Source organism: Chroicocephalus ridibundus, chromosome 10 (assembly GCF_963924245.1).
Source record: "Chroicocephalus ridibundus chromosome 10, bChrRid1.1, whole genome shotgun sequence".
NCBI lineage: Eukaryota > Metazoa > Chordata > Aves > Charadriiformes > Laridae > Chroicocephalus > Chroicocephalus ridibundus.
In genome coordinates this window covers 18070911-18095010 of record NC_086293.1, presented here as the reverse complement: position 1 = coordinate 18095010, position 24100 = coordinate 18070911, and the positions used below count along the sequence as shown (strand labels likewise).

General features: G+C 36.5%; 1 protein-coding gene across 10 annotated transcripts in view; it reads right to left on the bottom strand.

Annotated features, from left to right (window-relative positions):
* Nucleotides 1–22247, bottom strand: part of FHIT (fragile histidine triad diadenosine triphosphatase) — a 611077-nt gene extending 588830 nt beyond the window's left edge. For 3 of the 10 annotated variants that reach the window (XM_063347961.1, XM_063347963.1, XM_063347959.1), the window contains exon 1: nt 21999–22109. The gene's annotated coding sequence lies outside the window, so the exon portion shown is untranslated. Of the gene's footprint in view, nt 1–6381; nt 6454–21489; nt 21509–21998 lie in introns of those variants that run through there. The other 7 variants (XM_063347960.1, XM_063347968.1, XM_063347965.1 and 4 more) reach the window with 6 other exon arrangements.
* Nucleotides 22248–24100: the final 1853 nt, after the last annotated feature.

The following is a 24100-nucleotide window of genomic DNA, read 5'->3' as shown; positions in this document are numbered from 1 at the left end:
CAGATTTCCTCTGAAGTTGCAGGGGAACTGCCCTGCATGTCTGTCAGCAAGGTAACTCAACACAGCCAAAAGACACATTGTAAAAACCAAAGTTTGATCTGGATGATAACTAACAAACAAGTCGAACTAATTACCAAAGCAAGTGGACACTCATCCCACTGAGTTTCGTCAAATGAAGACAAGCTTTCCAGCAGATACAGTTTAGCCTAACACAAGTTATTTGCCTCCATCAAGAGAAATGAGTGACATTTACATTCCTGACACAGGAGATCAAACTAAACACTTCAACGATATCTTCTGGTCCTTACTACTATGAATCTATACATCTCTCTAGTACCACTACGTACAATTTTAATCTTATTTTAGCTCAATAAGAAACACAAATTTGTCCAAAACCAAATTCTTATAAGTCTTTCCTTCAGTTTTCCTGGAAGAAAAGTATCAAATGAGGGAGGAATTACCTCTTATCTTCACCTCATTACCGCTCCACTGAGGAAAAAAAAAAAAATTTCTACCCTCTCATCCACAGAAAAACTGATGCATGTTTCAGAGTCTTTTACTGAAAAAACCCCACCCATACAAAATACATATTAGCCTTTATATGTTGTAGAGTTCATTACAGAAGCAGCAGCCTTCTGCTGACTTTTTAAAAAATTACTGTTCACTTACACTTTACTTCAGAGCTTGTTTGGGATATTCTTGTTACTCCTGTGACATTGCCATTGACTCATTCTGGTCAGAAGTCATAGCTTTTATTTCCTTTGAGCAAACCAATGATTTTGCCAACAAACTGCACTCTGGGAAGTTCATTATACTCTCTGTCTTTGAGATCACCATAACTCATTCTGATTCTTTGTTAGCTCTCGACTACAATATTGAGCACAGGTGCTGTCTATAAAGACCAGGTGAACAGAACTCAGCTGAACATCTTTATCTAATTTTTCAAATGTAGAACATTATGTCCCATTTCATTTTTTTGAGACTTATTTCAAACTTCCCACACAGGCGTTGGGTACAAGATGATATTTTTCTTCAGTTTTTATTTTATAGCTCTCTAAGCGATCCACAGAACTCATCAGCTGAATTGTCATCAGTCGTTGTTGAGCTTTACAACAGTCATATTGATTGGTATCTCCCAAATGCATATTGTAATCATTTTACCACTGATAGGGTTATAGGCAGACACACACTTCAACATTCCCCTTAGATATGATAAATGCAATCCGCATTTTCTCAGATCTCATGCAATTCACCACATATCCATCTATCACCAGAGAATGACCCTTTCTGTTCCACTGAAGCTGTAAAGCCCAAAGATACAAATATCTTCCTAATTCATACATATGCCCCACATTACACAGTCCTGGTTTTGATTATTTTATGGTGGTTCAGCTCATCATTTCCTTGATAGAAATATCAGCTGGTGTATTCCTTTTGAATAATTTTGTACAACATCACTTTGAATAAAACATTATTAACAGGCTTCTCCCCCAGCGTAATCCATCTCATTCTTAAATACCAGAGGTATTTTTGACACGTGCCACATATGGATCATTTTGCTTGTGGATGCCACAATCATTCTTATAAAAAAAAACAGAAAACAGCTTCTGGTTGTTACAAGCTAAAGTAAAGACTTGATCTGTCTACTTTTAACAGCATGTTCTCTCCAATGTCTCACTATCACCCGCAAATAACCATCAGTTAACACTTGTCTAGTTTCTAAATACCCCTGTAAACCCACCACCAAACAGACTGTTGCTGCCATGACAGAGAAAGCCTGTGTTTTAGCCACATACGGACATTTTAAGACATGCAGACATGGTTAAGTTGCTGTGTGTTTATGGAAGCAATAGTAAAACCTATCATCAGCATAATGTTTTAAAGAAAACGGTCACAAGACAATTCCACAAGTACTATAACTAAATACAAATCACATCCCGTGTCTGTAAACATTACATCCAGTAGCCACAGTACTTCCTACAGCTGGCTTTCAGAGATGGCTGATTCAAACAAAATTAATTCTCTTTAAACAGCAAAAGAAAAAATCCATAATCTTGCCAATATAGCAAGATTACTTTTCACTATTCAGTTTGCAGTTAACTTATTTTTAAATATCAGCCAAGTGCACATCTACTTGGATGCAAGTTGATGTGAATTAGAACAGGTAATTCACTGCAGCATTTAAAAAAATATCAAATCTATAAGGATATACACCTTTTCTTTAAGAAGTCACAATCTTGCTAGCTTACTATCTAACGTGCACATTCTTGTTGCAGTTACCAAAATTAGGGGTACTGTGGAACTACACATTTTTGTATGCATTAGGAAGAACGATGCCTTAGTCCAGAAGGCTAGAACAAAGCAGAAAGTTTTATTATGAAAAAAAAAACAAATACTGTGACTATGTGTGAATTGCCTCAATACTATAATACCTGTAATGATTTTTTAAAAAAGTCTTAAGTATTTCAAATCATAACTATTACACCTCAGTTCAACACATTTTAAAATTTAACCCATAATCATTATCCCCAAAGATTTAACTTCATCAATTGTTACTACTACTATTTTTGTATTTGAGAGCTGTAAAGTAGTTCTAAAATATACAAGTTTATTAACAATGCAAAGTTTTATATATTTTACCTTCAGTGTTCATACAGGAAAAAAGGACAGTCAAAAACATCAGTCAGTACTTTAAAGAAAAGACTAAAAATCTTCTAATTGAGGACCAACAAACATTTTTAGAAATATATTAAGTAGCTACAACAGATAAAAGCAAGGATCAATGAAACAATTATTTCTCAAATTTTACTCAGATAAGAGTTAAATGTTGTATTATTGTAAATCGAAATATTTGGTTAAATGGAATTTCCATCAAAGCTTAATAACCAAATTCAAGCGAACACAAATCGAAGTGTTATGTACTTTCTGTAGTTCCTATAATGGCTAATTCAATAACCCTAAATGGAATGTTACTGCTGATTATTCTAAGGTAGATAAGACAATTTGACAGTTACTGTACTTTGAAATTTTATTCTAGTAAAGCCATTTTAAAAACTAAGACATATCATGAAAGGAAGAAGGTTTTCTAGCCCATGTTAGACATGGGAAAAACCTCTAATCATCATTTATTAAGCATTATGTTTTGTGCTTCTTTTGCTAGTACCCTCAAAACGACAAGGAAAAAAAAAAAAATCGGTCATTGCAAGAATAAAGCAGTTAAGTCAGCCACAAACAAACTTCAAAGAGCAACCTGCACAAACTCAGTGCCCTAACACTGCTCTCGTCACAACTTCAAAGAGCTCTGTGCTGAGATTATGGCAAGACTTGGCCTAATGTACAAAAAAATCTAGCTGCCCTATTTGGGGAAAATATAATAAAATCTTCATAAAAGTTTGAGCATTTTAAATGCTAAGAAAGTGCTCAGAATGAGAACAGAAGAGACCATCATTGCCCCACTGAACTACTAAACTGTTATTAGCATTGTATCTTAAATAGACAATTGAAAGCTTTTAATCTTTTCGGATAAGGTAATTGCAAGCCATCTTTGGAAATTAACTTTCCACGCAATCTAAAGGCTTCCATCTAGTGCCTGGGCATTATTTCTTTTATTTTCTTTTAACCCCCAGCCTTTCAATTATTAAGTGTGGTATACATTTGTATCTCTGGAAATACATTTTTTTATTCTCCATTTTACTAGCATTTCATTTCACTCTGTTACTGGGGGTGTGAGCAGGTTGCTGACTATGCTGATAGAGAGCAGGGAGAGCATTTCATTCAGATAATAGAAATCTGCAAGCAGCTCAGTGTGACAGATGAGCTATGTGAGCTAAAGCAACTTGTTCCGCTTGTCAGCCTCCAAGAGTCTACAGCAGCAAGATACAATTGCGATGACACAATGATCAACAGAACTGGGTCAAACATACGGTCACTTTAAAACAGAACGTCAACCATTCTTTCTACTTGAGGAATTTGATTCGGTGACACTAAAAGCTGTTAGATACCATTAGCTTTATACCTAGGTTCAAAATGAAACTGTTACTTTGACAGTATTTGAAGAATCCTCTTGTGAGCCCTACATTGCCATTAAAGTTTATAGGAATCACAAATTGTCAAATAATGTCACTGTTGCCCATTGGGATTGGGTACTTTATGACCAGAACACTTTATTGTGTTGCACCAGGGGATCTGTGCCTTTGGCGTAATATTTCCATTATGACCTTTGTGGATTAAATGGATTAAAATCTTCACGGAATTTTGAAGAAGAAAGATTATACAGATATATAAATTTTTTTAATTGCAGAAATAAAAATAAGAGATACCTTAACTCATGGCTAGACCTATTATTTTGTTTAAATCATCATCTCATACAGAAATTAAGTTTTTATTTTACTTTAGTGGAATAAAAGAATTACTAATTGAATGATAGTAGACATTTAGAGAGAACTAAAAAGTAGTATTTAATAATCTATTCCAATTATTTCCCTGTATTTTGGAAGATTCACTTCCATTATATTGTGTTGATGAACTACCTTATGCAATACTACTAATGTGCGCAGTTCAAAGTTTAAATAACTGTGGTATACAGATCACGTATCGTGGTTTTGGCTGGAATGGAGTTGACTTCCTTACTAGCAACTGGTATAGTGCTGGTTTAGTTTTGGGATGGGAATACTGTTGCTAACACACTAATGGTTTTGGTTGTTACTAAGCAGTCAAGGACAGTTCTGCTCCTCATACCACTCTGCCAGTGAGTAGGCCAGTAACGCACAAATTGTTGGGAAGAGACACAGGTGGGACAGGTGACCCCAACTGACCAAAGGGATATTCCATACCATGTGTCATGCTTAGCATATAAAGCTGGAGGATGGAGGAGGTAGGGGGAGACATCCAGAATGATGGTGTTTTGTCTTCCCAAGTACCCATAACGCATGATGGAGCCCTGTTTTCCTGGCTGAACACCTGCCTGCTGATGGGAAGTGGTGAACAGATTCCTTGGTTTGCTTTGCTTGCGTTCAGGGTTTTTGCTTTACTTACTAAACTGTCTTTATTTCAACCCATGAGTTTTCTCACTTTTACTCTTCTGATCATCTTCCCCATCCCACTGTGGGGGGAGTGAGAGAGTGGCTGCGTGGTCTAGATTGCTGGCTGGGGTTAAACCACGACATCATGCTACATGGTGGATCTATTTGAAAAAGCAGATATTGAGATGAAGATAGTTCTGATCTTATTCTGACATTCCATCATCAGAATCTTTATTAAATGACATACAAAACTATTTTCTTTAACAGAATTACACTATGTATATGTTTCAGCACAGGTAACTTTTGTCCAAAAGCACTATAAATACAGAAGGAAAGAGCAGAAGTCCAAGACGTCCAGAAGTAATTTCCTTCTCAATATTTCACCAATTTGCATTGGCAGTCTGAATCAAGCTCAAATCATGCACTCTGGCCAAGCTCAAATTCACAGCCTATTAGATTCCACAGTTGAATTTATAGGTATTTCAATACACCATATTCAGAACATTTTATATATTTCAGGTTTTGATGTATATATTTTTCTGGTTTGTTTACATTACATAACGCCCTTTCTCATTCAACATAAACTTTTCAGGAAAAATATTTGCAAGAAAAACTTCTCATAGAGCTGTTCAGCTAAGATGATTCATATATTTGTGCAGTTAAAAACATATAATTCTTAAAAATAATTGCTGTTTACTTGCTTTGATTTTTAAATTTCTTTGATCTCATTCATTAATATTCATTAGTCTTCTGATGTTGGACTAATGAGAATCTTACGCGTTTATGAGAAGCTATTTAAACAATGATCAAGTTTTTTTCCGATTTATGTTTTTCATCAACACTGACAATACTTTATTCTTTGTATTCTCCAGCTTTTTATTCAAACTTCCTGAAGACACAGCCAACATACTCCAAAACAAAGTTGAATTCAACAAATGCATGACTAAAATCAGTCAATTACAAACACAGAACCCTAAATGGGTAACAGCATAAACACATAATATATATATGGACAGAATGAATACTGCTCATACTCAGCATCATTTACTTCCATGTTTTACATACATTATTTATGTTTATGATGGAACACCTCTAAAGCAAAAAAGAATATACAGCCACACCTTCTCAGCTTCAAGAATTTACAGGCACAAAAGCAGCAGTGTTGTTGCCAGAAGACAATACCAGCCACCGATATTTCACATCATAGTTACACACACAACAACATGCACTAACACCTAGTCAGTTGTATTCTTTGCATTTAAGAAAACAGTAGTTGTTTTCATATCTAGTTTCCACTGTTTGCAGTACTTATTCACAAGATGTTGAAAGTAAGTGTCCCAGCACATGCTGCACCACATACCTGCAGTACATACACTGCATAAATCAGAAGCACCCAGGGGAATCAATGTAAGCTTGCAACCTGAGACAATCCACCAGAACATGCCAACAAACAGTTTCAGGTTAAACATCCACCTGCTCGTTAAACATTATTCTACACTGTTAAGAGATTTGCTAGTTCCCCGTTCAAAATACTGATTAACACTGTAAGTAACTTCGGCAAAGCAGTCCTATCCTACTAACATCTAGTGCGTAAGCAAAGATAATTAAAATATGCAATAACTCTCAAAGAAATATTGTGACTTCAGAAGTAAGCATTTACAAAGTCAGCTCCAGTAACTCTTACTTCTCCAAGCAACTGCAAAAGTCTTTTCCTGAAACATTGTATTGATTAAACTTGGCATAAACCCCCATGCTAATCAAGTCAATGCCACACATCCACATTTGCTTCACTGGCATCTGGATTTATTCTCAACTGATCTAGACAAGTTGACTACTGTGTCTATTATAGTTCTTACATTCTGGTCTTTCACTGGCATTTCCAACATAAAGATCAAATACAATATACCAACTTTTAAAAAAAAAAAAAAAGTTATTTTGAGGTAAAGCCACACCAATTTGAAACCATCCATTACAGCATTCTATCTAGGAATTAACTCTTATACCACAAGAGGAATATCCATTATAAGCTTCCTAATGACAATACAATAAATGTTCAAAAGCAGGAAAGTATGTAATTATACAGTGCCCACTACAGCATATAGCTACCAGAACATTTGACTACACACCCATATAGCAATTTCCACACACAGAGAAAGACATCGCTGTAGTCTCAGTATTAAATAATAATTAAGAAGTTCAAAGGAAAAGTTAAAAGTTCAAAGTATCCCTATTTTTAGGACTCCCAGTGTATCTCACAGGACACTTGGTACCTAATAGCACTGGAATCCACCAACAAACCCAAACATTTCAATAGAGTTATTTTACATATATGAAAAGTTTAAAAGACCGTCACTGGTACCAAATGTTTGATTATCTGTAAAGCTACGCATATTAATATGAATTTGGTTCTACATTACAGTACAATTCTGGAAAAAAAAATAAGGAAATAATTTTAGAAGCTTTAAGTAGTATCCAAGCTATTTATATAAGCCAGATGCTGTGGATAATCATCCATATTTTTTTATTCTGATTCTGTGCAACATCAGGCCTTAAAGGTCACTCTAAAAGGTAAGTATTATTAACCTTCCTCTCAAGAACAACATTTTCTCATTCTACCTTTTCTCCCTTTCTATTCCTCTCTTTTCACCTGAAACAACATAAGTCTACATTTAGATACTGATACTTGGTCTTTAATTCTGATACTCAAACTCACTGCTTGGAGATGTACCATTATAGCATACCTCATATTGAGATTTTATCCCAGCTAATCAAGTCTTTTAAAAAGAAGTCACACATCAGAATTAACATGATATGGAGAATGTTAATGTCACAATACTAGAAGGTAATTTTTTTCCTGATACCTCTGAAAGTTAAAAACAGGATAAATCTTTATTTAATAGAAATTGTTCCAAGTAAATAAAATACATACAATAGTTTTCTATGGTTTATGTTATAAAACACTTATATTCTAAGTGGTACTTCAAATATACTGAAGTTCCCACATTTTTTATTTTTTTTTTTTTTTAAAAAATCATACTGTCAAGGCCTAACAGCTACTGCTTTGGTTGTAGCACTGGGAAGGGTACAAAACACTAGAGCTATTTAATGGACTAGAATTCAAATGGCAAAACTGAAGAAAAGCTGACAGAAAAATCTCTTTCATTGAAGACACTTAGGTAAAGAGAAAAGACAGTACCTGCTGCTGAAAATAATGAATCGGTGGAGGGAAGCTTACAAATTATACTAATTAGTAAGAAGCAGGCAAGAAAAATAAGAGCCTCAAAGCAGTAGCAGCATCTTGGCAAGACTCCCACAGCAAATGCACTACCAGTCTAGGCCTCACCATCCTTCTGTGTCTTTCTAATTACATGTACCCAGTGGTCAACTGTTTGCCATATGAAATTAAGAGTCCACCAGCCTGGCCAAATACCCAATTTATTAAAGCAATTTTTTAAACTAAGAAGAAATCCAGGTGACCAATCTGTTGCTACCAGTACCCAAGGCTTGGTTACATCCACACAAACTGAAGCAACTGCAGATTAAATATATACTAAATTAATCTTTGGCAAGGAAGATTAGTGCTCTACTTGGAAAGACATCTATTACTTACTATTGAAAGAGCCACAACTTCCTAGATGAGATTCATAGTCTTTTACCCATAAAAAGAGACTCAGAACAATTTTCTAACATTTCGTATAACTGCAAAATACATCCATCCTTTCCATAAAATGTGCACTAAAACATAGAGTTTTGTTAAGTTGTGCTATTATATTCATTCAATAAGCATGTTCTGCCTCATTCAGATTTTACTTCCTAAAGTCAGAAGAGAAAGAACATCAGAATACTTTCGACAGAAAAAATCTGATTTGGTTAAACAGCTCAGGACTTTCCAAGTGAATGTAAACTTTGCAAAAGGTACTCATGTTTAAGTGAAAAATCATCATTATTACTGTTTTTAAAATCTCTTTATCACTAGGAGTTATCATTTTAAAAGTCAACAAAAATATTTCTACCATTCTACAGACAGAACTATAATGTAAGGGGATTTATGTAACACCCTTTGAAGGACAAAAGTTAGGCACCTCACAGATGCAGTTTCTTTTGTATTTAATAGAAGCCCACTTCTTTACTAATCGTCATTGGTTCTGTGACTGAAAACTGCAATTAGTTATGTTTCGCTGACACACACATGAATCCTTTTGTGGTTATACTATTCAACCTGAACATTAATAAGCAGGACCGTTAAAAATTCTAAGAGATTGCACCACCACCCCTATTTTATTAAACTATTTGTGGCAAAAGACTGTTAAATACTGTTTATCCTTTAAATACATTATTCTAGCTAGGAAAGTCTTAGTCTGCCACATGAATTAAGCAGGCCAAGAAACCAAAAACCAAATAAGACTACTTTAATTTTGTTTTATGTTTAATTTGTGCAAACAGTACTTAATTTTTAAGATCACATAAAACATGAAAAAATAAAATGCATTACTAATACTGTTTTATTTTCAAATGGACCTGATAGTTACAAATGAGCTTCACTAGAGAAATAAAACTGACAGCAAAAAGACAACACAGGAAAACAATTTTCATTAGTTCAAATGAAACCAACAAGGGCTACCAGCAGTAAAAACCTAACTTCTTTAAATTCCAAAATGAATCTCCTCTCCTGACCTTTATAGAGCTCAAGATGCATACGTACACAGAACAAACAAAATAATTTGAAAGCAAATTCACTGAGTGCGCCTGACCTTTGAAACAGCACAGATAATTTTAATCAGATTTGCACAATGTTAGTCTCTCTCAGTTTCCATGTAGCAACACAAAGATGACAAAACTACTTCAGGAAAAGAAAAAGACAACATTTTACCAAAATAAAAGCATCTTTAAATATTTTTTTGAAATAGCCAACATCCTTAAGGTTCAGGAATGATTCCTCTGAAATTCTACTCCCTGAGTGTCCCACTAAAGCTGCACAATTCAGCTCTAGAGAGAAATGCCTTTTCTGCCAGTTATGCAAGTTTCTGTCAGTTAAGTTGAACAGATGACACCTAAAAGAAAAAAATCTAAGTTACACAAACATTTTAAAAATTCAGTTTTGTAGGAGTGGCCAGTAGTTGCCTCCTTGATCACCTAGCATACAGTAGGCTACTTAAAGCTTCTCAGTTACATTGATTATCTTAGATTTTCAGAGATTAATGAGTTAAAAAAAATAAATCAAGATTTGCAGAATAAATAATCTGACAAGCAGTGATGACTAGTAAAGTTCTCTAGTTACAAAGATCAGAAGTTCTCAGAACTAGACATGAATTAGCCTTAGTTGAAACTAGCTGACAAGACTTCCTTTCTGGAAGGACAGTTGTTACAACAGAAGTTATAAACCATTTATTACTCACCAAAACTGACCATTGCTTGTAACACTTGGAAAAACAGAGAAACTTTATACTTTATGGAAGCTCCAAAACAGCTTACTACAAGTAGTTGTATTACTTATGCCTGATGAAGTGAGGTGAGTTAACATTGAGAGCTGAAAGCCCTGTTTAGATTCAGAATGTGCAACCTTCATCAGACTAGACCTTCCACACTGAGAGTGACAACAGCGTTCTGCCCAAGCTGAAAAACATAGCAAGAGAGTAAAACACAATAACTAAACAAAGACACTTCTAAAATGCTGAAGTTTGGCTTTGGTACTTTTGAGAAAGGAACAACAGTGAGTAGAACAGAGATCCTAATTAATACAGTATTTACCCAAAACTAAACTCCATTTGAGGGATGCAATAGGACAATATAGCTTTGTGAAATACGCTTTGATCTAACAGCACTAGTTCAAATTACTTCTTGTCTAGTTGGTTTTAAAGCTTAACTTCTTCGCATTTACAGGGAGACATTCAGTTGAACAAACCACTTAAGATATAAGAATGGCCAGAAAGGAATTACGAAGCAAATACTGTAAACTACATGAATTTGTAAATATACATGGCTCAAAGGAATTTTACAGATTGGCTGTTTCCTTGTAGAACGACCACTACCCTTCCAGTATCTATGAGCACCAAGGTGAGCCAAATGTGTTTCTAAAGACAGAATCTGGTCACCTTATCCACACTCAGATCATTAAGAGCAATCATCATAATATTTGACATAGCCTCTGAGACAATAACCAACAGAATAGAGTTTATGAATTTGAAAACAAGCATTGCTGAGAGCTAACACATGTTAAGGTGGGATCATGAACAAGACAACTTTCCAGAACAGCAATTCACCATTTGTGTATCACTGATTCACTATCTGATTTTGTTCTAGGCCAACCAACCCTTTTTGATTATGACAACAATCACATTCCTCTTCCGCCAGACCATTTTGGTCTTTTCCTCTCTCCTTTGCTCACAGTGGATTTTATCCTAGAGCTTGTGTTTTACCACAGCTATCTGATATCCTCATCTTTTCCTAATAAGGAGTTTAACTTATTCAGCTTATCAGGAAGGTTGAGGAGGGAGCTGATCACTGCGTACAGACACTTACACAGTCTGACAATGTAAAGCGTTCTGACCTTGCAAACAGAGCCATACAGGACCTAGCATTTGGAAATGAACATTAGAGAAACTGAAATTTGAGTAAGGCCCAATTTCCAGACAATGAAAGTAATTAAATTGAGCTGAAAAAGTTATAAATAACTATTGAAGTAACTTATGACTATGTTATTGCATTATGATTTATTAACATGAAATGCAAGTTATCACACTGCTGTAAGGTAAACTCCAGTTTTGTTTTGTTTGGGGTAGAAGAAAGAAGCCTGCATATACCACTAATTACAACAGTTTCCACTTAGGAAAGCTCCAATCTACGGAATGCTCATCAGAGTATACTAGAAAAGTAGTATTTGTTCAATCACTCACATCATTAAAGGAAAACAAATGTTTCTCTAAAAAGATGTAAAGAGATACAATGCTCTGCTGAACTGCACTTTCAGGAAGAGCTCATTCAGTCAAAATCCGCTCTTTTTTCTTCAATAATTTTTTTTTTTTTTAATAAATTTAGATTAAATTTAGACTGAGGAAACCCCGGCCTTGATCTGATTATTAGTTAAAATTGCTTTTCTCTTTTTTCAACTACAGCTTTCAAGATTTTTTTTTTCTCTAACATCCTTAAAAATCCAAATGCACAATTACATGTTTCATTGTTTTCAATAAGAACTGTTGAACATCTATCTTAACCAGGGATGGGGGATGAGATTTCACTGTTGGCCTTCACTCTAATTTGACTTCATAATAAGTTCTCCTAAACTGTCAGAGAAAGTTTAAAGTAAGAATTTTCTTCTAGGAACACTAGATATTTATAGTCACATAGCAATAGGCTTCAAGGTAGTGTTTATTTCAATTTTTTAAAAAATTTTTAATTCAATATATACACTGTGCTGGCTGCTAAAGGTATATAAGGAAAAATTATTCACAAAGCATATCCTAGAAAAACTCTGTTGATCCACTAACGGTGTAGGCCAACAATCTATCCATGCTCTATTTGACTAAATTTAAAATGCAGAACTTGTATGACCTGATGGTAATACACACTAATAAAATATATTTTTATGCTGAACTTGTGTGCAATATTTTTATGCCAATACAAAATTTTAATGTATATTTTTGTGCCAATACTTCTGTACACAGTAATGCAACTCAGCTGCTGATCCATTAAAACATGGCCACATCCCGGTTTGATTCTAATATTGAATAAATCCAGTTTTGATGCAGTGCCTGTATGGCTGGATGTCTGTAAATAGTATCCGCAAAGAAATGACAGCATTCAGCTTATTTCTAAGCACCCTATTGTCATTAAGAGCTAAGAAGCAGCAGCCACCTTTCAACAGAGAAATCCAATAATAGATTAATTATTACCTGGTCCACTTTGGATCACAAGCAAACCGGTTTAAATTAACCTGTTGAATTTATGGAAGCATTTGCACAGATATGGCTAGCATGAAAAGGCTGTTTAGAACTTGTTCCTTTTCACCTCAACTGGGAAAATGCACAAATAAAGCAGCACTTAAGCTATACTACTGCAGTGTAAATCTGGTTCAGAGGATGAGGCACTCTCTGTTACCCCATATTTTCAAGCACAATTTTCTGGGTCATAAGGCTAGCAATTCTTCCACCTAAAGCAACTGTCCCCAGATTTTGCATAAACTCATGAAAGCAACTGTTCCAATTCATTGTACAGCCTACAGACAATGAACTTTTCAAGTTTGTCAAGGTTGAAAACAACCCGGTTTTGTACAGTCAATTTGCTCAGATGTCTCCACTGGTCTGACTCACCACACAATCCAAGAAACAGCTGTACCAGAATAACACACACATTACACATGGGAAAGGAGACCAGCAGCTGAGATGGAGTTGCTTGATCTCAAATACCTTGAGCTGGTTATATGTATTAAAAATAGAAAAAAAGTAAAAACAAGGAATTAAAGCTTCTGTTAATAAGTCATACTTTTCATAGTGGTTGAATCTCTTAAGGCTGACTCTGTCCTAAAAAAGCAGTAGTGCTTATGCTGTTAGCAGGCAGTTTAGAAACTGGGGGGTTTTTTAATCACTTCTCACTAAAATGATTACACAAGTATCTCTAGACATACCCCTGTATCCGGACTCAAGCACTAGCTCAGTATTTCTTGCATCTACATAGCAAGAAGTTAGTCTTACAGGCGTAGTTCACTCCCATTTTCAAGCTCTTTCTCACCTTTGACTTCAAACATTTCTGCAATGGTTTCTGCATGGACTCAATCCATGCTAGCACAGCTTCCAAACTAACAGTCACTTTGATTGCCTGTATGCCTGTCCTTCTCAATGCTAGTACCACAGCAGCAACGCATTTTGTCTGGCAGCAGCAGTCTCAGAAACGTATTCTTATCATTTGAATGATTAAAATGTGATTTCAGCCTCTGACGCTTAGAGGAAAAGGATATCGTATCATCTCATCACCATCAGCCCCAAAGTTTCAATCATATGTTTTCTTCAGGTAATATAGTACAAAAATATTTGTGAATTAGTAGCTCTACAATAAGTGGCTTCTTGCAACACTGGAAAATATTAGCGGTAGTTGCATAATACACAATACACAAACTGAAAACTAGTTAAGATGTGGGTCTTGTAATAAACAGAAAACATTCAAGGAATAACGTAGTGTGAATTTATCTTTTCTAATTCTGCCTTCATATTCATATTTTCAATGTACAAAGAACACTTACATACATGCTAAGCGTACCTCAAAAACTAACATTACTCTAGAAAAGATATAGGAAAAAACAGCAGCCAAACACAGAATAAAACCTCAATCTACATTGATATTTTCTTTTCAAATTTTAAAGCCCTTGTGTACATCTTTAGGCCCACAAATCCTTTAAAAATACTTGTCTTCTAAGAGACCCCTTTTCATTTATTTGACTACTCCCATAAAAATGTCTATTCTAAAATGCACTACTTTGAATTCAGGATACAATTTGAAGTACTCTAATGTTAGACAAAGTAAAAACCACAGTAACATTCTTTGCAGTATTGCATAAACGTCCAACCAGCTCTAAATCTTTCCTGCTTCAAAAGCCGTACCTAGTATCCTCTTATCCAACAACTGCAAAAACTAAGCCTGATTTTTGTTAGAGTTACAGACCAGTAACTACTTACAGTCCCACACTGAACAGTTTAATTGCTACGGTCCAACTGCCAAGAACACTCCTTTTCCAATTCAGTACTTAGAAGGACAACTTATGATAAAGAAATTTATAACAGTTTATTTATATAAATAACAAATATTTAATAATACCTATTGCGTATATAATAATAGAGTTTTTAAATAGGCAAATCACTACTCTTACACAAGTCTGTAATAACTGAACCAAAAATTTTAGTTGATAATTTGCATGCAGCAACACACAAACAGGCACAATAGTTTGACAATCAACATTTCACAAAACATTAACATCACTGTAGTTTCATGATAATTTAAATACAACTTCTATGAAAGCTTGCATAGCAATGGAGGCTGAAGTCCAGGGTTGTAACATTTTCTATTGAAACATTGTGTAGACTATTAGCTCTTCATTCCAGATGTGCTGGTCTAATTTTTTTTCCATAAATACATGAACCTAATCATGTTTTAAACAAGATTATGCATTTTCCTCAGTAAAACATCGCCTGATCAAAAATATGACTGAAGAGTTTTATAAACCTTAGATATAGGCAAGCTCCCTTCTGTCCTTCCCCCATGTCCTTGTAAAATTTAATGTTTTAAAGCCAAATCTGACCTGAAAACTTCTCTGCAATGAATACTATTCTGAAATAGTATTCATCACAACCATATAATTCTTAAATATTTAATAACACAACGTGCACTAAAAAGACTGAAAGCCTGAAATCATTAGGAGATGTCCCAGCACAAGAAAGAAAAAGGAGACATAGATTTCTCTGCAAGTGTAATTTCAAAGTCCTTTCACATAGGGATCTAAAGACTGTCAGCTTGGTTGCTCTGCTACTGTATATTAAATAAGCATGTAATGAAGCTACTGGTTTTGATTCATTGAGATGCCAAAGATCATGGGTAAAGTACATCAAGTTAATGATTATTTTTTTTTTTGTTGAAAGTGGAATATCAAGAAGGTGGTAAGAATCAGGCAAAGCATCAAAAAAGAACAAAATACTGACAACAGAAAACAAGATAAAATTCAGCACCACTTCATCTTTGTGACCATTAAAAAAAAAAATAAGAACACATTAACATTATTTAAAAGTTATTTCCAAATCCAAAGAGACGATGAAATACTTTACTTCCTACCCGTTCAGGGAATCATTTTATTGTTTCCATTAACAGAACACCGATTCCCAGTCTTAATACCAGCTAAATGCAAATTTGAGTCTGGTATGTTACCTAGCGCTTTCTAACATGCCTTCGTTATCTCTTCGTTCTCAGTTAAGACTCGTACACAAATCCAGCAAAACAGTTCAGAAGGTACTTAATTTTCAGTATTTGCATAATACCATTGAACGGGACAAATAATATGCATACTTATTGCCAAATGTCAGCACTATGCCAATTTAAAGCCTTTGACATCTCAGAAACAATTCTGAAATCAAATTAAATGACATATGTAAACCATTTCAACAAGTCAGCGTGCAACAACTTCTAAACAACATAATACCTTCCAAGGCCAATACCTACTAGACACATTAGATTTTTAGCAACTTAAGATCTTGCTAAATCTGTGCAAGCCACAGCATTATTTTAATAAAGTAACAGGCAGCACTGCAGTGCCAATACAGAAAACCTGTATTTTGGAGTACCTAGAAATGTGAAGTTGATAGAAGTAGTTCCTGAGTTGGTTGCGTTACTGTGCAAATCTGATGAGCTATACTGGGAATACTCAGTATTGCAGTGAAAATTGATGAGAGGAAAAGCACACATTCTGATTAAAATCAAAAGGTTTATTTGCATCTCACAATTAGAACATTTTCTTTAGTGTTTTCCACAAGGTTAAAACCAGCTTTTTTACTAAGGCCTATTTATCATATTTTAAGTTTACTACTAGAATGACCACACCACTTCCAAAAACGTAGGCCTTTAGAAACACTATATTGTTTTGAAAATTTCTACTGTAATTTTAACTGTTTGAGACCGAGGGTTCGTTTTTGAAGAATTAGATTTGGCATTACCCAAACCTCTCTATCATCCAAGGATACTTCTATTTCTCATGGCACAAAGGAATATAAACCTTTATCCCCAAAGGAAATGCAGCATACCTGTTTTTAACATACAAAAACTACCTATTAGCCATCAATGACCTACCTTGAATTCATTAAATCACCACCTCGGCTAGGCACGATCTGCCCAAAGTCTACATTTTGCCCATCAAAATATGCCTGACTTTTCCAAGTTCCTTCTAAGAAGAAACAGAAAGCAAATATTACCAGGGGCTTCTGGCCATGACAATTTCTTTGATTTTCACCAAATACCAATGCTTGAGTCTGCTGCAGGGTTGCATGTTAATAATTATTTTAAGTTTTAAGTGATTCCTACACATTTCCTTTTTTTTTTTTTGTTAATGTGACAGGACTGTGTTTTTCTGGGTAGTTCTTCCTACGATCCAAGGAATCTGTGGCTCTCCCAGAGAAAATAGTACTACCAAAAGCATTAGTGTTCAAAAGCTTTCACTTACATGAAGACAAATCAGTATTCTGAATCTTACAACAAAATCAGCATTTCTGTGCTCTGTACATATAAAGCAAGAATAAACTGTAATCTAGGGATCTCTGCCAAGACTGGCACCAGGGCCAATAGACGTACACCACTACACCACTATTTATACAGCTACTCATACTCCCAAGCTTTTTTTTTTTTTTTTTTTTTAAAACAGGAGTCAGTGCTCTAATTTACTTTTACCTTAAGTATTTTAAAATACACATCCTCTACTCCTTGGGCTTTATTACAAGTATTTGCAAGGAGAACGTTTCACTTGAAATGTACATCAGAACACTATCCTGCCTGTCTTCTGCTCCAAGGAAGCTGAAACCTGGTAACTAAAACAGAACAACTGGCAGGAGCAAGCTGAAGTAATCTTGTGAAATCTGGAAAAGCAGAGTCTGGAAAGGTCCAGTATCAGCAGCTGACTTTATTTTTGAACTTAATTTTTCTTTACTCACACTTTATCCTCATTAGTGTTAGCTGTTTTGTCTATTCATTATGAACACTTGCTTTTTTTGAACTCTACTTGGTCTGTGACACCATTTCTTCTACATAAGAAATAAGACAGGAGGAAAAAGAAATTTCTAATTACTGCAGTAAAATGGAGTCTGGTCAACAAAGCACTTCCTTAGAAATGTCAGTAACATACTGTCTGCAATTACAATAATCTGATTACTGCAAAATGTGCCTCCAGAATGCTAGTTTTCCTATATCTGAATAATTGCTATGCTGATCAAGCTCCTCTTCAATACCACCTCAAGCTAAAGTTTAACCAGACTAAGAATCAAGGATGACTCCTTAATGTTCCATTTGCCTATCAAAGCAAATTCTCTGGCTGACTATAGATAATAATTCTATTAAAATGCAGCTAATGAATCATCTGATTACTGTCCCAATCCTTGAAATTCAGCACAATGGTATCTTCTGGTGGAATACCACAATAACAGCAAAAGATCAACTAAAACTTAATATCCATGAAAACATTCGTGAAGTTTGCAACATTTATCTCCTGAACTTCACCTGAAGACAGGGGAAACAAGTAAAATAGAAAATAGACCTTCAATACATTGTGCTGTCTGGCTATAGGATTCCTTGTGTTAATGATTTCCACTTTTGGGGACTGAAGGAATATTTTTCAAAATAACCAAGTCCAATGCACTCAAAACCAGTGTTTTCCTCCACCCTGTTACCAGAACCATCTGGAGGAACCTCTCTATATACTTTCTCCTCTCTGAAGGTAACCTCATCCCTCCCGCCCTTATACACCTCCCTGAGGGATTACATATTGTTGAACCTCCATTTAGGGTCCTTTTATAGTACAGGATGCCTTCTCACAATCTAAGCACTTGTAGAGGAGCACTCTTTTTAACAAAAACTCTCCCATCTGTTCCTTGTTGGAATATAATGAGCAGATCTACTGTCTTGAACTTTAAGGGGGGGAGGGGAATTAGTCTTAATTAAGAACTTCTTAAGAAGCTGAGTCACTGGCTTTTGAGAGAACAAGCAAATTCTAATAGCATACTCACCAATAAGACTGCATCAACATAGAAAGCGATGGGTTAGCCATAAACAGGACTAGACACAGCTTACAAATACAATCAAAAAAAAGCATGCGAATCAAGTTCAACTAACACAAGTTTCATTTTTACTAGTAAAGTTTTCCAATTGCTGAACATTATGAATCTGCTTATCGTACAACCCAATTTTATCCTTACTTTGTGTGCACCCTATTATGCAAAGGGGTAACTACTATAAAAACTTACAAATACTCAGAAGCGAAAGGCTTCAAATTCTGACATTGAGTATTTATGATGGATATTCAGAATTACCCTGTAGCTTTAGGAACAATCATATTTTCCTCATGTAGACTCAACCACTCGAACTCAGAAGGTATTTTATCACCAAATAAACCAAACCTAGATTTGGTTAGGCTTTTAAAATAAAATAAGATTCATTAGATACATATTTTGATGTTGCACTGAGAAAACACGAGTTATAGGCTACAAGGATGCACAAAGAACATATTGCTGCCAAACATATCTGAGAGTTTCGTTTGATAAATTACTGGTGTAGTAGAGAAAGACAAGAATGAACGAACATAATTTATTAAGACCTTCTTTAAAGTGCCCACCTCCCCCTAGAGGTTATGGAAATAAAAAAAAAAGCAACAAAAACATGTAGCCCTGTAAGTACGAAGAATCTATAGTAAGGCAAACAAGCCATTTAATAATAGCTTATTATTAAAAAATGGAAAAAACATGGAGGATACCAGTCAACGTAAGTTCCACTTAAAAAACAATTAATCTTAATGGGCAAAATAAAACATTGACTCCAAAATGCCAGTTAATTATTTCCAAATAATTTGGTGCTATGTAGGCATTCTAGTATTAGAATTTGAGCTACAGAAGTCAACAGTTTTCTTGCAGTCTTAATACACCAACATTTGGGCCTCTGTGTAGTAAACATCACCAATTTGTCTGAAGCTGTTTATATATACACTAATGACATCCCATACACAAATCAGCTGACAAGGTTGAAAAGTGGCAATATTTTTCACTTTTGCAAAAGTAGATGAAATCATAAATACATAAAATTTATATAAACACAATTGACATAAATGAAGCTGCAGACACTGAAAAAGAATAACTTTGACACATATAAAACTGAATAATTCTATTTACTAAGAATTCACAAAAGGATTCACGTGACAGATGACAAAATGAACATGAGAGGATTACACACTGGAACTACAAAAAGGCAAATCCTATAAAGTACATACACAGTTGTAATATGCAAGACAAGTGGATAATCCTGTGCTCAACATTAAGTTACATGAGTTGACCAAAGACACTGTTTCCAATACCATCTCTATATCCTCCAGTTTTCCTAACATGTAAAAACATTAATTTGGTCACTAGTAAAGTCAATGGAAACTGACAAACATACAACTCAAAGACTTTTAAACTAAAATATTCAACTATTAACTACAGCCTTAGTTAAACACACTCTTCTCAGACTGAGACATAAACCATAACAAAGGTAAAACAAAATTATAAAAAGCTGAACACGAACATCTGAAAAACAGACTCAACTGTAAAACCTCATTTAATAAATAAGTAAATGAAAACAGGTAGGCTCCACAGTTTTCACATATTGCCACCTTAATTCTTCTGTTTTCTGAAGACTACAATACCAATTAAATAAACAACATGTTTTGAAGAGATTTAATTAGAACTTACATCAGAACTGCTATACTTGGAAACATAACAGCTCACACTGAGTGAAACTAGCAACATTTCTACCTAAACATATTACAAGGGAAAAAAGTAAACAAGCTGAAAGAAATACAACTAAAGGTTTCATAGTAAGTGGCAGAATTGACAAGTGAACTAAATTCAGCTTTTACCAGCACTCTATGCCTAACACTCACAGGAAAAAAACCAGTGTGTGCATGCAGAATTTCTTTTCAGCACCCGGAATGTAACTTTTAAAGATAGGAATGGTACTCTGCTGTCATTCAAAGATGTAAAATTACTCAGAATATCTAAAAATGCATTTGAGGGAAAATATGAAAGAAGGGTATGAAATCAGAGGCCCTACTATTTATTTGAGATAAGAGACATCTTGCCCTGAGGAAAAAGGCACAGTATTTAATGCCATTTTTCCATTAGATATTTCAGTGATTCAATTTAAAATTAGGTAGCCAAGATCTTACTACATGCTCTGGAATGTCTTATTTGGCTCACCAACATCCAACATTTGAAAATTAATTACTCAGAAAACTGCTTACAGATGTCATATTGCATGCAATTATTCTTTGAACTGAACTTAGTATTTTCCTCCTTTTAAAAATGTTATCATTTAAGATTTTTAATTACATTAAGCCCCACAAAAAATAATTTAAGCCTAAGCTGCTTTTTGTTTCAAAAGCTACTTTCACCTGAACATCCCTGAGCGCACTTTTTTTTTTCAGTTCTAGCTTAGAACCAAGAAAAAGTGACTATTTTTTTTTATTTTTCCTTAGTTCTCCATCTTGATTTTACTCATTTCCTAAGTGACTTTATAAGAATATGCGGAAGTGATCAGTTTCTTGGACACATAGCATCGTTAGAAAAACACAACTCCCTTTGGCTCTGTGTATCGTGTTGTCACCCAGACTACCCAGGTTGAGCTAAAATCCTTCATGAACTGTTGGAAGAGCACCAGATCGATCACTTGCACAAAGCGTGTGAATTATTTTAAGTGTTGCTACCTTATACATTCAGATTCAAGCGACTGGCCAGACTCTCTGCGATCCTAACACAGGGACGTTGCTGCAATGACTGCTTTGGTTTTGCTGGGGCGTGAAGATTAACCAATTTGCTCCAACCCCTGCATTTCTGCCCGGACAGCGGGTTCCCCCGCCGCTCCTGCCGACCACCGCAGCCGAGCTGCCCGCGCCCCGCAAGCCCCAGGCGAGGGCAGATGGCCAAGCGGTCTCAACGAATAAACCACTTAAACTGGTGCGAAATGCTCCCATAAGGGGTTTTTTCAATATTCAACCGGGAAGAAGAGGAGGAAGAAAGGGCCGGCGGCAGCCGCCTCAGGGAGCGCGCGGCCGCCTGGTCGCTGCGGCCGGCCCTGCGGTAAGGCGGCGGGGCCGGCACTGCGCTCCCTGACTGCCCTCCTCAGCAGCCGCCACCGCCTCCTCCTCCCCGGTGGGAAGCTCAGCAGCACACGGAGGGAGAGGGAGGGGGGAATGAACACAAAATGGAAACTTACTCGCCCTCTCCTAACACGCATGCGTTAGGCCGCCGAAAAGGGGTGCGCCGCCGCTCGCTGACACCGACCTGTAGCAGCCAAGGGGCGGGCGCAGAGGAGGGTTCGCCGCCGAGGTAATGGCCGCCCGGGCGAGCCGTGCGCACGCGCGGGAGTGGTGAGGGCCGGCGTTCCCGCTCTGCCGCGCTCCTCACCCGCGGCCGTTAGCGTGGGAAGGAGGGTGACTTTCCCGTCGCGAGGAGAGCGGCTCCTCAGGCGGCCACCCCTCAGGTTACAGCCCTCCAGAGACAAGTTTCAGCTGGTGAGTTGAGGAGCAACACCTGGGGCTCTGCTGTGGGCGGTGACAGCTGTTCCTGGATTCAGCTGTGCCCAAAGCGAGTTGCTGGGGAAAAGTCTCACAAGTCGTGTGGATCCCCCCCTTGAATCAGCATGACAAGGAGGTCACTCTATGACAAGTAGGAAAAATAGTGCCACAATGTGTGTCCCATGGTTATGCTGTTGCCTATGCATCTGCTTTTGGCCCACACTGGTGACAGAGTTGCAGCACTACCATTGATTTTCCTTTCCTCTCATGTGGCTTTAAATTTAAGTTTCTATGTAGTGGTAGCGAGACTTTATCCCTCCCTGCCGCTGCCCGTGCAGGCAGTGGTAATGTCCGTGTCCAGTTCCCTGTCACAGACGTGGACGCTGGTGCTCCTCAGTTGGGTATCGCAGCCACTCGAGGCCCTCGGCAGCAGTGGGCACCTTCCAGAGCAGTGCACCCAGCAGCGTGATCAGCTTCTGCCTTTGAGTGCTTCACCATTTTCCTGTAGGGCAAAAGCATGGTTAGTACCTTGCTTTAGTTCAGTTGGACCAAGCTTTTTTAGAGAAGGTGAGGTCTTATAGTAGAAAGCCAGGTTTTCTAGTGGGCCTCCAGTTTGTAGGAGAGTTCATTCTCAGCCTGGTATCTCAGAAGGCTCACTTACATAGCTACTTTTATGTATATCCACTGTAGAGGAATGAAGTTGCTGAACGTTACGGTTATTTCAGTGCTTCAGGAAATCAGATATGCTGGGCTCAAGCCCAAACCTTGAACTTTATTTTATATTCTAAAGGAAATGAGTATAACAAACGTAAGAGTGGTGTGATGCATTTGCTGGAGCCAGTACCACTGAGAATTAATGTAAGGCATGCTTCTTACTGCTGTATTAATGAACACTGCCATAAATAGTGGCCGATACTGCAAGTATCATAGCTTATCCTGTACACTCATATTGAAGACATTGTTGTCACCAACCAATGAATGTGGTATCAAGTGTCATTATTACTTATTGCCAACAGAGAGCCAAGATTGCCTTTTGATGCCACTGCCGTGGATAATGCCTCATTATCTGTACTTCCATACAGCAAAGTCCCCTGCCTAATCCCAAAAATCACTCCGTGCTGAAGTGACAGCATTAATTTCCCCTGCCGTTACACATTTTGCCTGCCCTTTGTGACAGTGCAGTGACAGCTCCCCTGTGTCAGCTGTCTGCAAAGCTGCCCCAGATACGTCCCTTTTATGGTGCATACACCTGTCTTCTAGGATTATGAGATTGATAATCCAATACTGGCTGCTCTTCCTATATCCACTTAATCCTGAGAAACATACTAAACACTCATTTTGTTTACAAAAGCAAATATAGTGTCTACAATTCCCATATCTAGTAAAGTGAGGTATTTTGCCATTGCAGGGTCACTTTTGTATATTTCTTAGTTATCTTCTGCAGTTACACGCTGGATAGCGGGCAGATCTTTCCCTCAAATTTCCGGGTCATTGTACATGCTAATTTCTGTGTAGTACATTTTGACTCCCTTTGTATTTCCTGAAGTCCGAGCATGAAGTCCTACCTAGTGTTTTTAATAACATTACAGTTGTGCATTGATTTTATTACCTTGCACGGATTTGGTAGTTTTCCTCAAGTCTTATTTATCTCACTGAATTGAGTTAATATATGTAATAGTACAGCAGGCAAATAGCAGTGACTATGTTTCCCAAAATTGACTCAATTTGTCATTAAGGAACATGAAGACAGTGAAGCCTGTCTCTTCACTTCAGCAGCCTAATCTGCATCACCTTGCTACCT